General features: G+C 33.5%; 1 long non-coding RNA gene across 2 annotated transcripts; it reads right to left on the reverse strand.

Annotated features, from left to right (window-relative positions):
• Window positions 1–14,258: 14,258 nt before the first annotated feature.
• On the reverse strand, window positions 14,259–17,997 carry LOC102665347 (uncharacterized). 2 transcript variants are annotated; one of them, XR_416753.4, is made up of 7 exons: window positions 16,693–17,997; window positions 15,882–16,025; window positions 15,702–15,789; window positions 15,498–15,633; window positions 15,363–15,419; window positions 15,083–15,197; window positions 14,259–14,793 (listed from the first exon to the last, which is right to left on the reverse strand). It is a non-coding gene; the product is annotated as an uncharacterized lncRNA (long non-coding RNA). The 2 variants fall into 2 exon arrangements; XR_003266222.2 differs by having other exon boundaries at window positions 15,363–15,425.
• Window positions 17,998–19,253: the final 1,256 nt, after the last annotated feature.

A 19,253-nucleotide genomic window follows, 5' to 3' on the forward strand; every position in this document is an offset into this window, starting at 1 on the left:
ACCATACCATGTTCTAGCTGTGTAGTGTACAGTACTCTTAGATTAATCTATTTTATCAAGATGGGGGGAGTAGGGTGAGAGGGTCAATGCTTCTTTATTCTATTCTCCGTATTCCTCTTTGTTGATTTACCATACAAAAATCAATATAAAAAAATCAGAAACATTTTGCATAATGTTTGAGTATATGATGATGAACCAATTTGTTCCACTACCTTTGGCAGTAGTTGTCTTACCAACTGCTGCACTACTTTTGGTAGTAGTCCCCTTAGCTTTAGAAGTTGCAGGTTGTGAACTTGCAGCTGCTGGTGTGGTTTCAGGTTGTGGAGTTTCAGCTTGTGGTGACCACAGATGCTGGTGTAGTTACAGATGTTGATGTTACAGCTTCTAGTCGCACCACGGGTGCTAAATTTGCAGCTTCTGGAGGTACAACAGTTGTTGGTATTGTTGTAGTTGTTGAATTTGCAGGATCTGGTCTACTTGTCGGTGCTGAAGGTGCAGGTTTCTTGCATGTCCTAACATTGTGGTTTTGTTCATCACATCTCCTACATGGCATTGCAACTCTTATTTTCCTGACCTTGTTGCTAAGTGGCCATTCAATGGGTCCCGGTTCCTTTCTCCTAACTCGAATTCTACTTCCCTTCTCCTCAGCTTCTTAGGTCTCCCAGGCCATCTTTTATAAGCTGGTGGCAGAATGTCTTTTTCATTTGCACGTGGCCATCGCTCATGGCCATTTATAGGACTAATGATTTGCTCATAACACATTTTGTAGAGATATTTCTTATAGTATCTATGAACATATATTTCAAGCTTACCTTCAACATTCCTGATAGCAGTTACAACATGGCGACTTGGAATACCAACAAGATCCCAAAAGTTACAGGTACATGATTGCTTCTCCAGATTCACCACATATTTGTCTTGTGTAACAGAATGTGTCACTTCAGAGATTGGCCCACCAAGCCAAGTTGCATACCAGCTTGAACTAAACTCAATTTCTCTAGATAGCCTGTTCATAGGTTTACACATCACATCCCCGCTTTGTTTTTGGTCGTTTCTCTCTGCAGTAAATCTCTTAATAATATAAGTCCTTATCCACTCAACCATGGTCAATATAGGTTTATCTCTAGTAGCTAACAAGGTAGAATTGAACGAATCTATTATGTTAATGAGAACATGACGCTTTGCACCAACCAATTATATGCATCATTGTTGAGTTGTTTAAGCTGGAGCGTCTTCTCCTCCCATGCAGCCTCATAAGTTACTTTTGTTGCTGCCATCATTAAATCCATCATCATAAGCCCACCTCCAAATCTTTTTCTTAAAGTTGCTATAAAGATGTCTAACACAAAATCTGTGCTCCCCAATTCCCCTAAATTCCTGCAATGATTGAACAATTCCCTGCAACATAAATGTATTTAAAATAAGTTAAATTCACTTGAACTTTCAAAGTAAAATTTTGAAAGGGTTCACATGGACAGTTTATTCCTTTTGTTGATCAAATAATATAATCCATACATTGGTCCCCGGATCTCCTATGTCTTCAAACAGTAAGTTAAAAACCAACTCCAGGTATTTTTTGTCTCAGTTTCCACAACAGAAAAAGCTATTGGGAAATTCTGGTCATTAGGGTCTCTGCCAACATCCACCAATAATTTTCCACCATATTTGTTTTTTAGATGACACTCATCAATACCTATAAAAGGCCTGTAGGTCTGCTGAAAAACTTTTTTGCTGCCATCTAAACATACATACAATCTTTCAAATCTAGGTTGCGGTGATGAGCAAGTCTCTCAACTGATAATAAACATTTGTTCCCCTCACATACTTTTTTCAACTCTTCACCATAAGACCTCAGCATTGCATATTACTTTATTGCATCCCCTTCCACAATGGCTAATGCAATTTGTCTAGCTTTATAAGAAGTTACTGATGTAATACTAGTTGCATATCTACTCCTAATGTCATCAACCACTTCATTCATAGTCATATGAGGATTGGACTTTAGCCTGTCCAAAATCTGCCTTGCAACCCATTTAGACTTAGCATTCTTCTTGTTAAACACTCTGGGACATGTATGTTCATCGGTCAAAGTCTTTACCTCGAATGTTTCAGTTCTCCCAACTCTGCTTACCAAACATAGAAAACCACACTTTTGTGAGCAAACAACCCTAGCCCCTTTTTTAATATTCTTAATGAATATGACTTCTTTCTCATTTAAGACAAAATGTTCCATTATTGCTTCCTTGAACTGGGTGAGTGAACTAAATTGCATGTGAAGCCTGAACTTAAACTCCTTACACAGTTCATGAGGTCCAAACCCGATACTCCTTCTGGGCCTAAAGTTGCCATCCTCATCTGACTTACTCCCATTGTCCAACTCCTCAGACATGTAGTTAGCATCTACATCATCTCCAACATCATCCATGTTAGGTAAATCAAATGCAAAATGAGCCAAACAAGCTCCAGTATTGTCAGCACTGCCCATGTCATCCACAAATTCAGTATCATCATCAATATCTTCATCACTGGCTTTTGAGGTACTTGGAGAGAATGAATCATCCTCATCTTCAAATTGCCCAGTTGACATGACATTATCTGCACCATTTTCATTATGACAAACAACATCCCCACTTTCATTGACAACATTTTGACTCCCTCCATCATCAACTACATCATTTTCATAAGGACCCACCCCTCCATCAGTTCCTCCCTTTGGAGCTTCCTCCCCCCTCCACCTCAACACCAACTTCAGCATTTGGACCACATGTTGAACATCCTCATGACCAACTTCAGCACCATCATTTTCATCAACATGTGCACCATTCCTTTCACCTTCGTCCTCATCCAGAAAAGCATGTGCAAGCTGGAGCAACTCCTCATATGATATATATTGAGGTTGATTGACAGACAAGTGTTCAACATACAAATTTGCTTCACCATTGTTATTCACTGCATATTCTTCCAATTCCAATGCATGCTTGTCATCACTAAACTGCTTTAATCCATCTTCAAAGTTGACTTCTATCAGCTTCCACCACAACCTTAATTGGCTACATTGGTAACCCAAGCAAATAACCAATGCAAGAGCTTCATAGTAAGACCAAGTGTCATTGTCCAAATTGCTATATGCATCAACATCTACAGCCTTATAAGACAACTGGTGGTCTTTGACAAACTAACCACTATGATGTATAACCAAAGTAAAAAGCAGTCCCTGTAATAGACAAACAATAAAATTTTATTTATCATAATTTTTTCTTTTTCACTTTTCTGTACATGCTTTCTTTGTATAACTGAGTACAACTAAGACAAGAAAACAAAACAAAACACACAACGATGCAAATGCCTTTTCTCCGCCATAAAAGCAAAGAATCCAATGACCCATTTAAACATTTTTTTTTTGTTTCTGACCCCAGACTAACATGCTTTTACCTCATACACCAACCCCACCCACATGCCCTCATTACAAACAGAACCCACACCAACGAACATACACGAGGCACATATCCAACCACAAAAAAACAACTACAAGAGCAAAAGACTAGCCACGATTGAGAACAAATGTCGCCTTCTACTCCACCGGGCCACCAACCATTTGGTACTCTCTGCTAGGGTTTCACATGTTGTTATGATTTGGTACTATCTGCTAGGGCTTTAGACTCGAACACTCTACTACACTTTGATACTCTCTGCTAGGGTTTAACACATTGCGAATGGGTCAAGAAAGAAATAAGGTTTTTTAACATTCCAAAAATTCAATTATAGGAATTTTGAAATATTACTATTAAAATAATAGTATTGATGGCTTAGCAATCAAGTAATTAAATTATTAGAGATACAATAGATTAGGACTAGAGGAAAAATGAGGAAATGACTCACTTTAAGTTAACAAAGTCAATCATAGACCATTATGGTCAATGAGAATGAGTTGACTTTGGTCAATTCATTAATGGCATATTGGTAAATATGACCAAAATTCTTTTAAAAGAGGATTTATTAAATAAAAAGACTTAGTTAGAGTTAGAATTAATAATTAGAAGTGAGTTAAAGCTACGATTAAATGTCATGAAGCTTAAGTAGGGGATTAAGGCACCTGACCTAATTGGGCCTTAATCCAAGTGGGATTAGGACCCACTACATAAGGCAACACAACCCTAGAGGTGTGTGCCACTTTCATCCAGAGAAAGGGGGGGAAGAACTCATTTTCTCTCTTGTTCTTAGAGGCCTAGGGTTGAGTGATTGAAGGGGATTTTGTGGAGCTTGAGTTAATTCTTGAATGGGAATTAGATTTTCAGTTGTTCTTTTCATTTCTAAGTTTAATTTCTCAATCTCTTCTCTCAATCATCTCTCACATGTTTCTAGACTTATTGGGTGAAAGCAAGAGGCCTAGTGCTATTTCTCTTTGCATTTTCGAAAATCACCACCATGATATAGGATCTTTCTTTTCTTTCTCATGCATTTCATGTGTTGATGGTGTTGGACCCCATGTTGGGAGTCATAAATATTGATTTAGTGTTTTAGAAAATTGATTGATCAAGTGTTTGAGTGCTATGAATGATGCCTCCAAGATGTTTGAGTTTTTGTTGCACTTACATACCAAATGAATTTGGTTACTAGGAATTTTAGGGTTTTCGTGTGGTGAAAATAAAATTATACTTTGAAAGTAGACATTTGGTGCTTATGTTTTCATGCATGAAATTTAATTTTTGGATAATAAATAAAATTATTATAATTTGTGCAAAATGACCCTTGTACTAGATACTTTATCATGACCTTTGTTGTTTGTTTGATGAACGGGGATCAATCTGGAAATTATCTGTGAATATGGTGAACATGTATAAAAAATAGACATTATAAGATTTAAAATTTGGGGTCACTCTTATTTTATTTCACTAAGTTAGGAAACTAATTTAAGAGGAAACATGTGCCTTGGACTCTGTTTCGATAAAATTGTTAGTTCTCTTTTTGTGTTTTTTCTATGGTGATGTATGGGACCAATTTAGAAAATAAAGTTAAATTTATTTCTGTTGACAAATTTCATAAAAATATATTGAGAGATGAAGAAGTTATTGGTTTTACAAAAAAAAGGTACATAACTGTGAGAAAATAGGACATATTGTGTTAATTGATTTAATTCTAATTAAGTATAACTCCATTTGTGCATTGTGATGTTGTTCTATGAATTAGATTCATAATGCTTGTTAATTAAGGTTAGGAGACTTGAAATTAAGAGTAGGAGTCATTATGAGACCTTATTAAGGAGAATGATAAGTGGTGAACGATTATTTATTACTTGAAGTACTTAACTCTATAACTTATGATTTGTTGTAGAGCTATGAATTAATGAATGAATCTTATGGTTTCGTAATTATGGAAACATGGCATGATGCATGTTTTATAAATAATATTGTGATTAATCTTATGATTCCATTGTGTGGTGGTAATATGATATATTGTATGTGTGGTTGATGGGATAGAAGCAAATGCTTTATTTGTGTGATTCTAAGGAATGGTGTATTAATCCTATGAATATCATGATGTTATCTTATGATCTTAGTGTTATGACGAGATGAACTCAATGATTCTCATATTGATGTTGTACGAGATATTCTATGTTTGTGTTGTGAAGGCTAAGGCCTCTATGCAAGACTATTATGTATATTGATATATTCATTGTTGATCCTATATGGTGTATGTTATATAATTTATGTTTGTGTTGTGAAGGCTAATGCCTCTATGCAATACTATTACGTATATTGTTATAATCATTGTTGATTCTATATGGTGTATGTTATATAATAGAACTTGAGGGTTGTAACCCAACCCCTAAACATTAAATAAAAGATGAGTCAGATTAAGAAAAGTTAGGTAAAAGGAAAGCAGTAGCTTTATTGTGTTAAGAAACAATATTGTTAGTTAAGTAAAAGTGGTCGTTGAAAGGATGTTATGACAACTACGGAGCATGGATGTCACTAATATAAAAGTGGAAACCAGACTAAAGGAAGCAAAGCAATTACTGAAGACCAAAGTGGAAGCAATATAGATCCCTTGCGTAGTGATGACAGGATAAGATCCCTTATCTAATAGTGGTAGTATTGTGAGAATGAGGAACTTGGAGAGCAGTGAATAACCTCATAAGACTTTAATGACTTGTTGATGTGATATTTGTATGGTAGGAGGCATGGAGACATTTAGTACTCTGTGTGGTTCTTCGAACAATAATTTTGTACTTGAAGTGAAATTGTGTGTGATGAGACAAGTAATGATTGAAATCATTACTTGGTATGTATGATGAATATTGTGATAATTTGTGGAACCTATTTCATTATGACACGAGTGGGATGTAGAGTGTGTGTGGTCATTGACTATGGAAGGACTCAATTTCCAACACGAGATGAACGATGATGATGACAATAATGCACCAAGATAGCACGACTTTTTATGCATAGAGTTGTGGTCTAAATGACCCATGTCCTATGGGGATGTGCCTAGCGAGGGTGATGTGACAATGGTCCTTTGATGTTAAATTGGATGGGGGAGCCACCAATGGGAACTTTGAGCTCGAGGGGCCTATAGTCTATGCCTTAGTAACGACGTCATGGTATCAATCTTTGAACTCGACTAGTTTGTGAATAGGAGGCATCCCTAATTGCAATCTAGTGAGGAGTGATGACAAAATAGTGTTTAATCCTATAAGTGAGTGGGTGGAATACAATTGGTACTTGGGGTATGGAGGTGAAGACCAAGATGAGCCTTAGGGATCAGAAATGGCACCAAGTTATGATACCTCAATGGGGCTAGGGACTCACGTAACCGACTTGGCAATCCCAATAATCACTGAGAGCATAACCAAGTTATGTTGAAAGTAACCACCCGTAGTACCAGGGTAAGGATATGTACTCATAATGTCACCCAGAAAAATAAATGAAAGATGTAAGACCTATATGGTGGCATAAAGGATCCAATGCCCAATTACATGTGTGTTTTGCCTTATTCACCTTCTCGCTCTTTGTCATCCGCAACTTCTATGGTCGATATCGCTATGTTGGTAGAGGAGATCTTCGTTTAGTCAATCGTGAGGGAGTACGTTTTGTTATCCCCCAACAATGGGATTCATTTGTTCGCCTATCTATCGTATGATTCAGTTACCCAGACATGATTCATTTTTCTCGAACGTCCGATTGATTGGACACCCATTTTGGAGGACCGTGTTAATGATGTCAGCGATGAGGAGGAGAATCCTTCCGAGGATATGAGCGACATAAGGGAGTCATTAGGGATTGAGGAGTACCCGTATGAGGATTCTTCTTAGATCTTGAGGCATGTTTAGTTGGTGATGGGTAGTGAATATGGTTCATCCTTATGATTGGATTTTTACTTTCCGATGTGTACATGGGTGGGTAGATCTAGCAAAGCTATTTGGATGTAGCATCTTTTATCATCTCATGTTTAGTACTTTATCATGGTGGTTTGTAATTACTTGAATTACCCCCGTCAGACGGTTAATTACTTTATGAATTTATGTAAATAATAGGTCCCCGACTAGTTAGAAGTTATATTTTTGAGTACTATTATTCCTTATGTTTTACTTGACAAGAGTTTATTTACATTAATGACATTATCTTTTATTTTAAAAAATCGGCTACATATTTCTAAGTACTTGTTTACTTATTGATGTATTTACAATTGAAAATATTTTTGTTTCTTTTAAACAATTATAATTTACTTTAAATTAAAATTAAAATTTAAAATTCATTTTGTATGCATTAGAGACAAATACACATGGGATAGAATTTGACGTGTGACATCCCCTAATTTTCCAGGTGGGCCAACAAATCATCACTTGATGGGGCTCCCAAACAATGGGGATTAAAACAAAACAGATCAATGCTTGGGGGATGAGGACCAATAAAAAAAGTTGAGGACTAAAAAATGAAACCCACGATAGTTGGGGAGCAAAAACATATTTTTCCCTAAGAGCATCCACAATGGAGATCTCTCTCCTGAATCTTAACCAACTTTTTGTGGGTCCTATGTGTTGCGTCAGCTCTTAAGATCTCTACAAACTTTTTAATGCAACAATGGTCTCACTTCGAGCATAATTGTGGGCTTACCGTGATCACCTCCAGTAAATTGACCTTTCCAAGTTACATGACAATTTCCCATTCCTAGTACATACAATCAATTGAACCTAACATACATGAAAAGTCACATGCCTCCCCTATTTGTAGTAGGTATTGAGTGTCGTTGTTGCTAGGTCTTCTCAAGTACTCAACCCCAAATATTTGGTTCACACCTCTTACAAATGTCTCTAATCATTCTCGTGCAATAGTTTAACCAATAACATAGTCATCTAAACTATCAGCAGGCAGTCTATATGCCAATACACAAATAGTGAAAGACCCATTCTACTAGCTCCATCAAACCTTGTTTATAAGTACTCATCATGATTGCCCAACACATCCACAATTCGAAGGAACAAATGTCGTCATTGTAACAGCCGTAAATTTTAATAAAGAAATAAGAAATTAATAAATAAATAAATAAGTAAAAAATAATTAGGTCATAAATTTTCACTATATAAACCAAATGTTAACCTAGAGCAGCTTTTACAAAACACTTCTGTTCCTTTTTCTTTTTCTGACGCACAAGAACCCTAACAGAGCAATCGAAGGAGGAGTTCTAGAGAGCACTAGAAAGGCCACAATTGCTAACGGAGAACGTTTGAGCGACTACATCGAGGTAAGGGATGAGTTACTCACGCTTGGGGATAAGAAGGAACATGTATAGGGGTCTCTAGAGGATCAATTTTGGGTTGTTTTTATAAAATGTTAATTCATGATTCTTTCAAATTGAATAATTCTTACGCTAAATTGAGTGTAATATCTTCTATCATGAAATTCTATGATCCGGCTTAGTGTATACTGATATGATATTTGTGTTAGTGTATATCAAGTTTTTTTAAGTGACAATTGTTATTATTGGATTCTTTTTGTATATTAACTAACGCGTATGATATTTGTTGTTTTGTGCTTGTGAATTACTTTTTTTTAATGTGTCAATGAATTGTTATCATTTGAATGAAGAAATTTGACCCAAATAATTATATTCCTTTTTTTTTGTAATAAAAATTTATGAATAGCGCGTATTGTGTCTTTGCATATATTTCTTTTGTTGAAACTGCAATTCCCACCTACACTACAATGCAATATGTATATTCCCTTTTGTTAAAGTTGCAATTCCATGCTCTGTATCTATGTTCGTTATATATATATATATATATATATATATATATATATATATATATATATATATATATATAATAAATTAAATATTGTTATGAAATTATTATTTTATTGTTTTGCAGAAATAAATTAAATATTACTGTGAAATTATTTTTATTTCTTTTCATTTATATATGTATAATAATCAATTAAATACGGTGTAAAATTATCCTTAATAATAATTATTTTTGCTATATCTTAAATTAATTATTATAGAGGTTCTCTTTAATTGGAAATAATATATTTTATTTAAATTACACTTATTTTGTACAATATGCATTATTACTAATGACATAATTGCTTGTTTTAATAGTATAACAAAACTGCAGCAATTAAAATGAAAACTTTGATACGTTAAAGTGCATCAAATATGCTTGATACGTTATTGTTTCTGCATATTAAATTGATAAATAAATTCCAACATTAAACGTTCCTTTTAAAGTGCGGATGCACGTTATTGTTTTTCTTCACCTTGATTTGAGAAACGAATTTTGAGCAGTCATATATTCCTTTGCAATAATATATATATTTAATATATTATTCATTAAAGATATTATCCTAGTAAGTGCAGCAACGGATACACATGCTTTTTACTTTTCATGTTATGCATATATATATATATATATATATATATATATATATATATATATATATATATATATATATATATATATATATATATAATAAATTAGATGGTTGTGAAATTATTATTTTACTGCTTTCGAGAAATAAATTAAATATTTTGTGAAATTATTATTTTATTGCTTTGTAGAAATATATTAAATATTGTGAAATTATTATTTTATTTTATTTTATTTAGTTATATATGTATAATAATAAATTTAATACTTTTGTAAAATTATTGCTTAATCATAATTATTTTTGCTACATCTCAAATTAATTGTTGTTTGATTTTATTTATTTATTTTGTTGAATTAATATATTCGGTTTAATTTATATTTTTGTTGTGTGAAGTAAATGTTACTATTGAATGATATGTGTAGGATGCATGAGATACGATAAATTATTTTATTATGAAATTGTGGTTGAGACTATGTGTGTAAGTGATAATCATTTAGTACGTAATGGATTGTGAATTACATAATTGTTGAGATGTTCTATGTTTTGAGTTGTGAGCCATGAATTATGTAATCACACAATTGTAAGACCTTTTAAGAGCGGCCAGTTAATGTGCAATGAGTTGTGATGGGATCCACTGTGGGAACCCGACAAGTTTAATCACTTGAGGCACACTGAGTTAAAATATATTTTAAATATATATATATATATATATATATATATATATATATATATATATATATATATATAATTGAGATTTTGAAAACAATTGAATAGTTGTGTGCATTGCATAATTCATAAGTAGAGTATGTGTGTTCAAATGTTTTTTTTTTTTTGTTGGACCTGAATCAGGAGGGAGAGGCCCTAATAGACTCTTTGGAGTGTAGGCCTTGGGGGTCATCCAATTTGAGTGCTCCTTTAAGTCTGTGTCGATCCCATATGGTTGGAGCATTCTCGTAAAACAACATGATCCTGACTGGTCTCCCTATGATTTCACTTAGTGAGAGCGACCTGACTTACCCATTGTGAGGCATGTCCTGTCATGTACTCCTAGGCGCCCGACGAGGTTTTTCACTGAAAAATGGTACCACATTGCATGTAGGCTTGAGCTTAGAGTATTTGTTGCATAACACATGTGTTTGACTTTCATTGAGTTAACAATTGTAGTTTGATGTTATTTTCTGGAGTGGATGAACTTGAATGGATGTGCAAATGTGTGTGATTTTGTGAAGTGATGTTAATTATATAAATTCAGCTTTAAGTATTATATGTTTTATATGCTCTAATATTTTATTATATATGAATGTGATAACTCATTCCCGGTGTATGTTTGTGTTTGGGCTGATTGCCATTTGTTCAGGTGAGCCATCACATGATGAATTCCATGTTAGAGCCGGAGAGACTTAGTTTGTGATAGAGACATGCTCTGATAAGTGTGACATTGGGGCATAGGATTTTACTTCGCATGCTATATTTTCCGTAAATGATATAGTTGTGTTATGTTTTCTGTTTTAGTTTTTCTTTATTATTCATTTAGTATGGACGGCCTTGTTTTGAGCCGGGATAACTTTGTTGTTTTTATTCGAACAATTTCTACTATGTTTTCATTAAGTGAATGTGAATTCTTTATCTATTGAAATCAATTTAAAGTCAATGCGTTTTAAAAAAAAAATCGCATGATTTTATTTCCTTTTATTCGATTTTTGTGAGGGTAGAGGGTCTCACAGTCACATTTGAAACCTTCACTGAAATTGAATGTGTATGTATACCAGATTTTCGGCGAAGTAGTCAGCGAACAATTGTTGAAGTCCTTCTTCACGACCTTGATCGATCACATTTCTTCTATGTGTTTGTCTACTAGAGTTGTCAACTTCACATTTTTTTCACCTCTCAATTATTTTCCTCATGTATTCTTCTTTACTATTGTTCATAATTTCTTCTTCCATGAGCTGTCATCCGAGCATATAATAGTACTTTTGATTGCTTTGATCCATTAGATGTTTAGCACAATTGGGTATAAGAAGAGAATATGGCAAATAGAATGAGATGTAAATTTGTTTCTATGTTCGGAGTATATATAGCACACAACTTAACAACTAATTTGAGTAGTGGCTAGATTGAATAAAAAATAAGACAACGTAACATTTCTTGAAGCATAATTTATTTCTCCAAATATTAAAAAATTAAAAATAAAATGTAGACATTGACTATGGTAAACATAACCTTTATATTATTTTTGGGTTCACATTAAGTATTTCAATGAACCTTCCTATTCGTTCAACTTACTTTAAAAAAAAATCTCAAACATTCTCCCAAATGCCTATTCTCATATTTTACTCTCCCAAATTAATCCCTTCGATAGCAGAAAATAAAAGTAGTGTAACCCTCACTTTCATCAAAGTCACACTCTCTCAAGTCCAAAAGCTAAAATGGGGAAGACAATGGATCGTAAACTATTTTTTAGTCATTTTTTTTCAATCTAATTTGTGATTCATTCATGTTATCTTCTATTTTATTCTACTTTTGGGTTTTTTTTTCATATCACTAGTTTGTAACCCGTGCACATGCATGGGTTGTTTGCAAACATTGTTTAACAACAAAATAGAGTTAAAGTCAAATACACAAATGAAGTATAGACCAAGATAATATTATGTGGAAATCAAACTCCGGTCCTACCCCTTACACAACAAGCTACAAGTAATGCATAATCTGGTATGAACCTATGAACTACCTTGCTATTAGTAATGTGTACCTTGTAAACATACCAATTAACAAAGATAGAAAAATGCTCATTCTGCATTGTTTTTCTTCAACCAGTTAAAACATCATATCAAGTACATGAGACATGACTTCAATTTCATAAGCAAGACAATAACAAAGTGTGAAAGAGGATATACTTGAATTAGTCCAAAATGCATTTTTGAATACAAATTTTCAAGCTCTGGAAAGCACAACCTATCAATAAATCAATTGTTAGAGGATTTGAGCATGATTTCATACTTCAAATAACTCCTTAGAGCTTAATCTAGATAAATAATGTCTTAATCCTACATCAATTTGTTATCTTGTGATATGAACTAATCCATGAGAAGAAGAGGAAATTAACTTTGCAGAGATATATAAGAAAAATAATTGAAAAACAAAGAAACTTTAGGTTTATTTTTTGGTCATTCAGTAAGTAGTCAATATTTTTTAAAGAAGAAGAAAAATATTTCTCTTTATTCAAATTGAGGAAAAGAGATTCATACATCATGTTGCAGATAGCTAACAATCTAAGGTGAAACCTCTTTTATTCAGTATCTTTCCTGAAGCATGAAAGCTAAAGAAGCCAACGTATTAGCAATAATGTTGCAGTTTCTTCTTACCCATTGAACACCAGGTGATGAAAAAATGCAATCTTTGATAATGCCATCAAAATTAGGGGTAGGTAAACAGGTCCAAGTCCATGGACTGGCCCGCGGGGCCTGCGGTCCGCGTGAGTTACGAACCAATTTTTTAAAACGGTTCATGGTTATGTCATATTTTTGGGCTCGCCCCACTTAACCCGCGGACTATGCGGGTTTGGCCCGTGGGTTGCCCGCAGTGCGCATTAGGTTTGATTTGGGTGATCTTGACCTAATTATATTAGGTTTGCTTTTCTCTTTTTCACTTTAAACTTTTCTTTTAAAATAACAGATAAAGAAATATATTAGATAAGATAAAGATTTAAAGATAAAAATAAAAGATTTAAATTAAAAGATGATAAAGATAACAAAAATAAAAGATAACAAAAATAAAAGATTAAGATAAAAAAAAGATAAGTGATAACATGCTAAAAATCTTCCGTTTTGGTATTTTCTCGATCTTTTTTTCTTTTCATATCTTCAAGTCATAAATAATAAAAATATCAATTCTTATCATTTAAGTTAAAAATAATTGTTAAATAAATATTTTTAAAGATATTTCAATATATTTTTATTATAAAAAATAGCTCATATCATATCTAGCGATTATCATTGTAGCAGGCGAAGAACACTTTTTCTCCTCACGATTTTTCTCCACCACGCAGTCACGCATGTGCGCAAGTCATATGACTTTTTCCCTTACAAGGAAAAAAAAAACGCGACTCACCACAGCGGCACAGCCTCGACTCACCACCGTACCACCATGCAAAGTACATCTCTTCTCTCTCTAGAATTTGTTTTTATCCTATTTTTGTTGGGACTTATTCATTGTTGTTGTACTCTTAAATGTAGAGATGGAGAAGGTTCAAGCTACTTCAAATATGGAATCATTTGTTGTTGGAGATGTTTAAATTTCATATTTTAGATTTATTGCTTGAATTTTCTTTTGTCAAGACATTATTTATTTTATTGATGTAATTGACTAATTATTGAGATTTTATTTACATATGTATTGAACTTAATTTGATTGTATTCTATTTTTATTAAAATTAAAATTCTATTAAAATTAGGCCCGCGGACCGGTCCATTTGACCCGCGGGGTACGCGGGACGGGAGTGGACCAATTTATTTGGTTCGTGTAAGAAGCAGGGCGGATTGGCCCGGTCCGCTGCCAATGCGGGCTTATAGGGGCGGGCCTGCCCGCTTACCCACCCCTAATCAAAATATGCGTAATGCAGTGTTGGTCCCTTATTACATGACTTCAATACACCATCTCAAGGCTAGAGATTCTACCACTCTGATACTATAAGTATTTGGCATAAACTTTGTTGCAGCTTCCAAAATTTCACCCTCATGGTCCTGATAATGATTCCAATGCCAAAGTTTGCTTTTAATTTGGCTTTGGTAATGGCTTCTTCCATCTTCACTCCTCCTTGTAACACTTTTATTGTCTTCAGTAAGCGGTAAAATGAGGCGATGTACCTGCTGCATATAATATGCTCAAGTGACATTTTCTTTTGCTTGAACACCATTGGTTGATTTGGTTCCTACAATAACGTTCAACAAAGCAATTGGTATTATGATGTGACTAACTTTAGAAGCTTTTAAAAGATCATTCAGTAACTTATAAGCTCTGCATTACCGTTGATACTACAGATTACACTAAGTTTTATTTACCAACCTCATCTGGATGTAACACAAGCAATTGAAGGGAAGGGGCTAGTAGTGAGGGTAGGGGTAGGTAAGAGATTATTAGTGCAAGAAAATTCAATCTCAGGCCATGAACAACTTCAAAAGTAAAAAATATTAAAAAACACTATTGGAGGAGAGATATACATATACTTGGTTATTTATGAGTGAAAGTATCCCATATACTTGGTCCTTTTCCACCTTCCCTAGTGGTGGTAGGAGCCAATCGCTATGTCGCTGTTACTTCCATCCTTGATCTTATCTGCATTTCAATAATAATTCAAAATAAGCAAATGTAAATCATAGATATTTTTCTTATCTTCGTTAACTAAAAAAGGTTGCATACGAAAAGCATTAATTCCCTTTCTTTTCCGATACATTCATCTGTTTATAGGTGCATAAGAATAAATAAGAGAAAGTTAGTTACCTGGATATTTATGGGTAAAGGTATCCCATACACTTGGTCCTCTACCACCTTCCTTTGCTGCAACTTAGAACCATATATATGTTCATATGCACAATCATAAAATAAAATAAAATTGAAGTGAAAAATCAGACTTACTCCCATCGCCCGCACTTGGGCAGAGTAACTCCCCTGTATTTGGAGCTTCCCCTTGAAAAACCAGTGCACTGTCGCCGTAAAATATGCACAAACTCCTCCTTTGTGAAGTTACTCATTTGCACATAAAATCCACAAACTGCAAATTCAATTCAAGTTTCTTAAAAAAATAGCAACAAATTAAAAAAACACTTCATAGTTAACAACCTGCTTTATATCTTCATCGTAATCGCTAACGTTGAAATTGATATCTGCATCAACGCCACGGAACTTGATCGCAGCTCGATCATAAGCCCTGAAACAAAAAAAATAATAATAATAAAAAGTGCGAAATATTTCTTACGCTTAAACAAAACCAAAAACACCTAATCACGGAATTCAAATTACCTTGCCGCAACATGCACTGTGTCAAATCCACCTAAAAGAAAATAAAGAAAAAGAATGTGATATTAAAGAAAGTTGTAGTTAATATAAAACAAATCTTCTACTTGCCTTGCGTCCTCACCCAAGTACACTTGTTTCCCACAGTCCCTGCACATAAACAAAACCACACAGTGGATTCAACAACCATAGCCTATTACTACAAAAATCACCCAAGGGGCCCAAACAAATTTACATATACACACAATATCATAGGGAGTAAAATGAGTAATTGCTTATGGTAATGGTTAACAAACTAAACATAACAAAAATAGAATTTATAAATCAGTAATTTCTATTACATAATAGTAATTTGAAAAAGTTAAGATAGGAAAATATAGATCCATACCTCCAAACTCCAACCCCCCCCCCCCCCCTCCCCAACACAACTCACCAAAAAATTTCTTACAGCTTACCAGGTCCATATAACCAAACCAAATTCTTACAACAACAAGAGATATATTACAAAAAATATTACCTTTCTCGTTTTTGGTAACCAAACCAAATTCTTACAACAATAAGCTCAATTTTAAAAATGATATATTTTCAAGAGAGTAAGCAAAAAGAAGAAAGATTCATGGCAAGTTCATATCTATCAAGGCATAACAATCTCAACATATGCACTGAGCTTAAACACATTTAGAATGTTTACAGGTACATATAGTAATTTTCTTGGTAACACCCTCAAGTTTCCTTTTTCAGACTTGACCACCTTTTGACATTAGCATCAACAGCTTTTGCTACCTTATGGAAAAAAAAAGATTTTTTAAGAAAATACCTTAAACAGGAACACAAACTGCAACTTGTGAAGCACCACCATAGCAAACCTTACAACACTTCCTATGTGATCCTTTGCACGGGTGCTCCTCCATATAAATCATTAAATCCAACCAAGGTAGCCAGGAGGTCAATTTTGCAGTTTGAAAGGAGTGTGCATAGTTGAATTGACAGCTAGAGTAACAGGATAAGTAAAGACAAACAAATATTGAAGGCATGCGATAGAAATCATACCAGAAAGCAAATCAGGCACTCTTCATGATCGTAGGTGGTTTCTTCATCTCCGGGATCGTAAAAAAAAAACTCCACAATGTACAACAGAACAACACAATCTCTCAAACATTTCCAAATTCCACACATTCATGCAATGCATCCACACCACCCAACCCAACCAAAACACAAAATCCCCAATTCCCAAAACATCCTCGCAATTCAGCACACCAAAAACTCCAAGGTAAAAGGAAAAAAAAAGGAGTCAACTTTTTTTTTCCAGCTATGGTTGGATTCATAAAACATACCCCATATGCATGCAATGCCAAAAGCAATCTTCTTCTTTGTTGTCCTCTTCTCTTCTCTCACAATTAAAAAAATGAATCGCTACTCCTCCCAAAACACTAGCTCTAGAAAGCACGGGAGAGAGAGAAATGGAAAGATAAAATGGAAAGTGAGAAGGCTCGGGATGAAGGCTGAAAAAGAAGACACGTGGAGCAATACGTGGAGCAACCAACAGAGATGAAAGTGTGATGCGGAAAAGGAATGAACGGATGATACAAAAGTGAAGAAAAGATCAATGGGTGGAACATGCAAGGGCAAAAAATGAAAACTGGTTGAAACACATCAAGCAACGTGGCACACCCAAAAAATGAAAACCGACTGAAACAAAGCAACGTGGCACAACCAGAGGAGTGGGAATTGGACACCCAAAATGACCAAAAACCATTAAAAAGGACAACTGTCTAATTTTCAAGCATGGGCACACCAACATTTTTTCTATACTTCTCTTTTATTATATAGGATATAGATTGATAACCGTTACTTTCCCTTTCTTCTCTGTTATTTATACCAAAAAATTGATTCTTAAGATCCAATTTGTTAGAGTTCTTACTGAAGAACAAATGATCTGACATGGCAATCCCCCTATGCACTACAGCGGACAATCGAGAAAAAGGTGGGTTTGTTGGTATGAAAAACTAATGAACTGCCATTATAGATGCTCTAACTCCCATTACTAGTGCATGTTGCATGTGGACTAACAATTCAATGATTGGTCCAATTTTAAAAACACTCCATATTGTTGGAGGGCATTGTTTGCTACTTCTAATATACTTTATTGCTCCAACCTTATATATATATATATATATATATATAACAGCTTCGCTAAGCAAAACATTTTTCTTGCATTGTCTTTCTAGTATTCTAAAAAGCAACTCTCAAGGGAGGTAGTTTCTTCCTTACACGGAAATTCAAGTAGATATTATTTTAATGTATATCAAGTTTTCGGTGCATTGCATGATATTTTAAAATTTAAATAATTTTATATATAAAAATAGATAAATATTTTTATTATTAACTAATATTTTATTATATTAAATAACACTATATTAAAGATATATTTTTTCTAAATTTGATGAAAAAATATTAAAATTAAGACAACATTTATTGATATGGTTCAAAAAATATTAATTGATATAATGTGTCAAAATTTAATTTTTAAAAAATAATTATTCTTAGCAGCCGCAGACAAACTTTAATAAAAACAAATTAGGATGCAAGGCGTAACCCAATCAAAAGCCCAAAGGCCAGTACAAAACGAACCAATTCCAGAATCTACATGATTTAAACATATAACATTACAGGGCTTTCTAAAAAAAAACATTACAGACCAAAATCAATATAGCCAATAACAATTTCCTAAACCCCGTCGACTCTTCCATGTGCCTAAGTCCTAATTAACATCTCACGTGCCAGATTGAAAACCTATTGATATCAATTAAATTTAAATTAAGACTATTTAAATATAAAAATATTAAAATTCAATTTGTCTAAAAATGAAAGACATCTTCATTTTATATAGTATACAAATATTTAAAATTTTAAACAAACTAAAATTAAATTATGAAATAAATAAAAAGTTTAAGAAAAAAGATTAAATGCTCACTGTCAGAGAACTCATTTGCTGGAATCTCCCATTCATTGTCATTTCCATTAGCACATTATATATTTTCTTTTTTTTCAATTTTTCTCCATCGGTGGTGTATAAAGGTATGTTGGATAAAGTATTTTAGTTAATTTTTAATTTTTTATACTAACTGAAATTTTTTTTAGTAATATTTAGTATTTTTGAAACGCTTCTTGAAATGACATTTTTTAAAATGTTAGTTTCTAATTTTTAATTTTTTATATTTTATTTCACTTTTATCTTTAATATATTTATTTATTTTTTTTGTTATCTTTTTAATATAAATTATGATTTTATTATTTTTCTGTCATTTTATACTTTCAACTACCTCAACAATTAGTTTTATCGAACACTTATAATTTAATAAGTTAATTTTTTTATCT

Source organism: Glycine max, chromosome 11 (assembly GCF_000004515.6).
Source record: "Glycine max cultivar Williams 82 chromosome 11, Glycine_max_v4.0, whole genome shotgun sequence".
Taxonomy (NCBI): domain Eukaryota; kingdom Viridiplantae; phylum Streptophyta; class Magnoliopsida; order Fabales; family Fabaceae; genus Glycine; species Glycine max.